Genomic DNA, 7,385 nt, shown 5'->3' with positions numbered 1-7,385 from the left:
TGTGAATTTACTTCTTTTTATATTTATTTATTTTTTTGTTGAGAAAAGTTCTACATTCATGTAAAAATACATGGATGTTATCCAAGTAACTTCCTCCACACGCGCCTTCCTCTACCCCAGAGTCAACCTTTTACTGCATGATAAACCTTTCTCAACGTAAACCTTGTTTTCCTCTCGCGTTTTCTTTCTTCTTCTTCTTCTTCTTCTTCTTCTTCTTCTTCTTCTTCTTCTTCTTCTTCTTCTTCTTCTTCTTCTTCTTCTCAACCTAATAAAATTCGTTGTTCTCCTCTGTTCGCGTTTTTCTTCTTCTTCTTCGTTTTCTTTTTCGATCTGGACTTCTCAATTGAAACAATGAATGAATCAACTTCAAACCAGTAGAATGAGTGCGATCTGGATTATTCATCCGAAACGCATCAATTTGATGAGGTTTGGATTATTGAATTTTGAATCGAATTCAATGAAATGCAATTGCTAATTTTATTTTAATTGAATTGAATGGACGGAGGTGATCTGAATCTGAATTGAATTGATAATATCTAAATTGTAGACAGAGTAGTTTCGAATTTGGTTTTGTATAATGGATTATCTTTTATTCAATGTGAGTAACTGTTCGGTTTGGTAAGTATTATAGAGTTGTTTAACCATGAGCATGTGTTCAGTTCGGTATGCAAAAAGAAGTCTGTAAAAAAATTAGAGAAAAAAGTGTGTTATCCCACGAAGAAGCGACGTTGAGCGATGTGAACGACCTTCAAAGCCCGCCACGCGTCAAAACAAGAGGTCAGCCCAAGAACAGACTTGGATCAAACTTGGAAAAAAATATCTCAAATGCCATGAAGAAAAAGAAAAAGACAGCTCCAAGCGAGATAAAATTGACTTGCTTTCGATTAGGTAAAAATTTAGTTGTGCATTTTGCTAATATACAATTAATTATGTCTTTTTTGTAGTTGAACCTTTTAGACGTTGGATCATCGATTCAGTCAGGTTCCAGTCTTTACAATGCACCAGATATGAATTATCCAAGAGATGATTATACGAGTTTTAATTTTTATTAATATTTCTGTTCGCCCATGAGCACATTCTGGTTCGACAAGTGTATTAATTTCGATTCACCGAGGTTATAGGTGGTTAATTTCTGACTGTTATTAGTCTTTAATGAATAGTCACTTTTTTGTGAAATTTTTTATTCCAAAAGTCAATTCTTTTTATTGTGTTATGTCATAGAGTTTAGGTGTTTCTGAAACTGGATACTGATAGAAACATTTTTTTTATAATTAGCTCTCTAAATTTCTGTACAGTATGTTTGTCATTTTCAGTTCGGCCAGTGTATTAATTTCGGTTCACTGTGTTTTTTGGTGTTCTTAATGTATTGGTAAATATACTGATTCCAATCACTAGAGAACCTGGAACAAAATAGCAGCCAGACAGTTCCAACAGACAGGATAAGAAGTAATCCATCTTGAATCAGATATAAATACTAACATTTGATATATACATTGATATTAAGAATAGATATATACATTAACATTTACATTAATATTGACATATATACATTTGAAAGAAGCATTATTTGATTTTTTAAACAAGTTAAGCAAAATATTGTTAATTACAATCAGTTAATCATAGTATATCCTATTTACTATCTAAATTTCGAGATGAGAATTTACAATAAGGGCTGGAGAGGGCAGCAGATGGCTTCGAGAGTCTTATTGTTTCAGATTCCCGAATTAGTTAATGTGCTTACGTTATAGTGCGACTTCTCCTTCATTGTCACCATTGTCTTGTTCTGTTTTGCTGTAATGAAAAAATTTTGTCAATACTTCACTCAATACAGCGATAAGCACAAGCATGTATATCTTAATCAAGTTAATTAAAATTTCACAGGCCACCGAACCGAAATTCATTCATGCACAGAATGAAACATGATGAATAATGAAATGACTAGGAAATGATTGTTGTATGCTATCACAATAATCTTAAACACTGAAAAAATTTGATCAATACTTCACTCAATACACCGATAAGCACAAGCATGTATATCTTAATCAAGTCTATTAAAATGCCACAGGCCACCGAACCGAAACTCATTCATGCACAGAATCAAACATCATAAATAATGAAAATACTAGGAAATAATTCTTGCATGCTATTACAATAATGTTAAGCACTGAACAAAATAAAAGGAGGACACTGAGCCGAACAACATTTATTTGGTGAATAAAAATCACAAAGGCCACCGAACCGAATAACATTCATGTGATGAATAAATGGTGATCTACTTTCAATCAACAAGAATAGTATTTCCCCATGCAAAAGAAGTATTGAATAGAGTAACAACTAATTTCAAAGCCTTAGTTAAACTATCCACTTAACTGAATGAAAATAATAACAAATTTCATTCAAAGCCCTAGTTATACTGTAAAAATTCAATCATAGTAATCCTAAACCCTGAACAAAGAAAAAGAATGCCACCGAACTGAACAATGTTCATGTGAGAAATAAATCATTTTCAACTTCTAATCATCAAGAATAGTATTTCTCCATGCAAAAGAAGTACTGAACAGAATAACAACCAATTTCAAAGCCCTAGTTATACTATCCACTGAACTGAATAAAAATAATAACAAATTTCATTCCAAACCCTAGTTATTGTGAAAATTAGTAAAGCTAATTTTAAAAAATAAATAAATAAATAAATAAATAATAACTAAATAAAATGAAAGGTAATAAACAATCATAGTTTATAACCTTAGGATTTTAATGGTTGAAAAAGAGAAGAATTATATACCTCTAATTGATAGATGGTTCATATTGAAGAGACTCACCTATAAATTGAGTTTTTCTTTAATTCATTTCAATCAAGTCATCCAGATAGAATAACATAATATTTCTTTGAGTAGTTTTCTTCTATATATGATAGAGAGAAGAGTGTTCTCCTTTTGTCAAGAGAGGGTGTTATTGTTGTCTCCTTGTGATAGAGAGAAGTTGTAATTCTCAAAGAAAGTTATTCAATTATTTCTATATTTTATACAAATTTCTAATTTTTCATCTCTATATTTTGCCGTGTCATTTGTCTAGTACCTAACAGTGGTATCAGAGCCAAATGTTGCGGATTAATATATTTTTTTTCCGCTACGAGTTATTACCGTCTAAAAAAAATGGCAGCAAAGTATGAACTTCCAAAATTCAGTGGGAGTAATTTTTTCATATGGAAATTGAAGATAAAAGCCATTATGAGAAAAGACAATTGCGTGACAGCAATTGAAGGTAGACCCACTAGAATTACAGATAAAAAATGAAAGGAGATAGACAACAATATTGTTGCAAACTTATACTTGGCATTAGCTGACTCAGTTTTATCAAGTGTAGCAGAGAAAAAGACAGCAAAGGAAATTTGGGATGCTCTCACCAAATTATATGAAGTCAAGTCACTTCACAACAAGATATTCTTGAAGAGAAGACTGTATACTCTTCGAATGAGTGAGTCCACATCGGCAACGGATCACATCAACAATCTAAATACGCTATTTTCCTAACTCTCATCGTTGGAATATACCATAGCGAAAAATGAACGTGCAGAGCTCTTACTTCAAAGTCTACGAGATTCATATGATCAACTTATCATTAACTTAACTAATAATGTTTTGACTGATTATCTTTCTTTTGATGACATGGCTGCTGCGGTTCTTGAAGAAGAATCTAGGCGCAAGAATAAGGAAGATAGATTAGAGAGCTCAAAACAAGCAGAGGCTTTGTTGATGACAAAAGGAAGATCAATGAAGCGTGGTTTCAGTGGGAGTCAAAGTAGACCAAAGTCACAAAGTAAGAAGCAGGTCAAATGCTACAATTGTGGTAAGAAAAGGCACTTCAAGAAAGATTGTTGGAATAAGAAGAGTATAGAGAAGGTTCCAGAAGGATCAAGTTCTCAAAGGATGTGTTGTGAGCACCTCTGATGATGGAGAAATCATGTATGGAGAAGCAACAATTGGTTCTAAAGGCAGCAAACAGCTCACTGATGTTTGGATTGTTGATTCAGAAGCAACATGGCACATGACTCCTCATCGTGATTGGTTTTATACATATGAACCTGTCTTGGAAGGATCGGTGTTTATGGGAAACGATCATACCTTAGAAATTATTGGAATGGGTACTGTCAAAATAAAAATATTTAATGGTTCTATTCGTTCACTTCAAGGGGTAAGACACGTGAAAGGCTTGAAGAAGAATTCGTTGTCGATTGGACAATTGGATGAACTTGGTTGTAAGACCCATATTGAAGGTAGGATCTTGAAAGTTGTTAAAGGAGCTCTTGTGGTAATAAAAGCAGAAAAGATTACAGCAAATCTATACATGCTTGTGGGAGATACTTTACAAGAGGCAGAGGCATTAGTTGCTTCATCAAGCCAAGAAGAAATGACAATGATATGGCATTGCAAACTAGGCCACATGTCAGAACGAGGCTTGAAGATTCTTGTAGAATGTAATCTCATTCCTGGGCTCAAATCGGTAAACTTACCGTTTTGTAAGTACTGCATTACAAGCAAACAACATAGATTGACGTTTGGTAGATCAACTGCTCGGAGCAAGCACATATTGGAGTTGATTCATTCTGATGTGTGGGAATCGCCGGAGATGTCCCTAGGAGGAGCAAAATATCTTGTATCATTTATTGATTATTACTCTAGGAGGCTATGGGTGTACCCGATCAAGAAGAAGTCAGACGTGTTTGCGATGTTCAAAGAGTTCAAAGCAAAGTTAGAACTTAAATCTGGAAAGAAGATCAAGTGTTTAACGACAGATAATGGAGGAGAATATGTCGATGGTGATTTTCTAACATTTTGCAAGCAAGCAGGTATTCAACGGCAATTCATAGTTGCATATACGCCTCAACAAAATAGTGTAGCAGAGCGAATAAATAGGACTCTCCTAGAAAGAACACGAGCTATGTTGCAAACTACAAATTTAGCCAAGTATTTTTGGGCAGAAGCTGTTAAAATCGCCTGTTATGTGATAAATCGATCACCATCAATTGCAATTGGGTTGAAGATACCAATGGAGATGTGGCAAGGTAAGCCACCTAATTATTCTTCTTTACATATATTTGGTTGTCCTGTGTATGTGATGTACAATTCCCAGGAAAGAACAAAGTTAAACCCAAGGTCTAGAAAATGTATATTCTTGGGTTATGCTGACGGAGTTAAGGGGTATCTCCTGTGGGATCTCACTGCTCGTAAGGTAGTTGTCAGTAGAGATGTGATATTTACAGAAGATGAATTGTAAAAAGAACAAGAAAATGACAGCACTGTTAAAGAGATAACCACTGTTCAAATAGATGAAAAATACAGAGAAGATGATCTTTCTGAAGTAGAACCACAGCACGAAGAACAAAAAGCAGAGGCCAATGACATAGAAGTTCGTCGATCCACTTGACAAAGAAGAACACAATCATGGCACTCAAATTATATTTTGACAAACCATGATGCATATTGTCTTTTGACAGAAGATGGAGAGCCAACAAATTTTATGGAGGCTATTCCCAATCCAGACGTTTCTATGTAGATGACAACAATACAAGAAGAAATTGAGGCATTACATAGAAACCATACTTGGAAACTTGTTGAACTTCCAGCAGGTCGGAAAGCCATTGGTAACAAATGGGTTTACAAGATCAAACGAGATAGTAATAATCAGGTGGAACGATATCGTGCAAGATTGGTTGTCAAGGGATATGCTCAGAAAGAAGGTGTTGACTTCAATGAAATATTTTCTCCAATGGTGAGACTAACTACTATTATAGTAGTTTTGGCTATGTGTGCTGTATTTGATTTACATCTAGAGCAATTAGATGTAAATACTGCTTTTCTTCACGGAGAACTTGAAGAAGAGATATATATGCTCCAACCAGAAGGTTTTGAAGAACAAGGAAAAGAAAACTTGATTTGCAGGTTAACTAAATCTCTGTACGGTCTAAAGCAGGCGCCAAGGTATTGGTACAAGAGATTTGATTCTTTCATTATTAGCCTTGGATGCAACAGACTTAGTTCAGATCATTGTACCTATTACAAGAGGTCTGGTGATAATAATTTCATCATTCTGCTATTGTATGTGGATGACATGTTGGTGGTAGGTCCCAACAAAGATCAAATCCAAGAATTGAAGGCACAGTTGGCTAGAGAATTTGATATGAAAGACTTGGGACCAGCAAACAAGATTTTAGGGATGCAAATTCACCGAGACAAAAAGGATAGGAAGATTTGGCTATCACAAAAGAATTATTTGAAAAAGATCTTGCAACACTTCAACATGCAAGAATGTAAGCCAATTTCAACCCCACTTCCTATGAATTTTAAATTATCCTCAAGCATGTGCCCTAGTAGTGAAGCAGATAGGATGGAAATGTCTCGAGTGCTGATGCATCAGCAGTGGGAAGTCTTATGTATGCCATGATCTGTACAAGGCTAGATATTGCTCAAGCAGTTGCGGTGGTAAGTCGATTTATGGCAGATCCGGGTAAAGAGCATTGGAATGTTGTTAAGAGGATCTTGAGGTACATCAAAGGGACCTCGAATGTTGCATTATGTTTTGGAGGATCAGAATTCATTGTCAATGGATATGTCGACTCAGACTTTGCAGGTGATCTTGATAAACGAAAATCTACTACAGGCTATGTGTTTACACTTGCAGGAGGAGCTATAAGCTGGCTATCTAAATTACAGATTGTTGTAGCTTTATCTACTACAAAAGCTGAATATATGGCAGCTACACAAGCATGCAAGGAAGCTATTTTGATCCAAAGGTTGATAGAAGAACTCGGGCACAAACAACAGAAGATTTCTGTGTATTGTGACACTCAGAGTACCTTGCACATTGCAAGGAATCCTGCCTTTCATTCAAGAACAAAACACATTGGAGTACAATATCACTTTGTTCGGGAAGTAGTAGAAGAAGGAAGTGTTGATATGCAGAAGATTCACACTAAAGACAACCTAGCAGATGCCATGACAAAACCAATCAACACAGAAAAGTTTGAATGGTGTAGATCCTCATACGACCTATGGAATATATGAGCAACATGAATTTTGAAAATTTATCAAAATTAGCTTTAAGTGGGAGATTGTGAAAATTAGTAAAGCTAATTTTAGAAAATAAATAAATAAATAAATAATAACTAAATAAAATAAAAGGTAATAAACAATCCTAGTTTATAACCTTAGGATTTTAATAGTTGAAAAAGAGAAGAATTATATACCTCTAATTGATGGATGGTTCATACTAAAGAGACTCACCTATAAATTGAGTTTTTCTTTAATTCATTTCAATCAAGTCATCCAGATAGAATAACATAATATTTCTTTGAGTAGTTTTCTCCTATATACGATAGAGAGAAG

The sequence above is a fragment of the Arachis ipaensis genome, chromosome B03 (assembly GCF_000816755.2).
Source record: "Arachis ipaensis cultivar K30076 chromosome B03, Araip1.1, whole genome shotgun sequence".
NCBI lineage: Eukaryota > Viridiplantae > Streptophyta > Magnoliopsida > Fabales > Fabaceae > Arachis > Arachis ipaensis.
The sequence above is the reverse complement of the archived record's forward strand: the minus strand, read 5'-3'. Positions refer to the sequence as shown.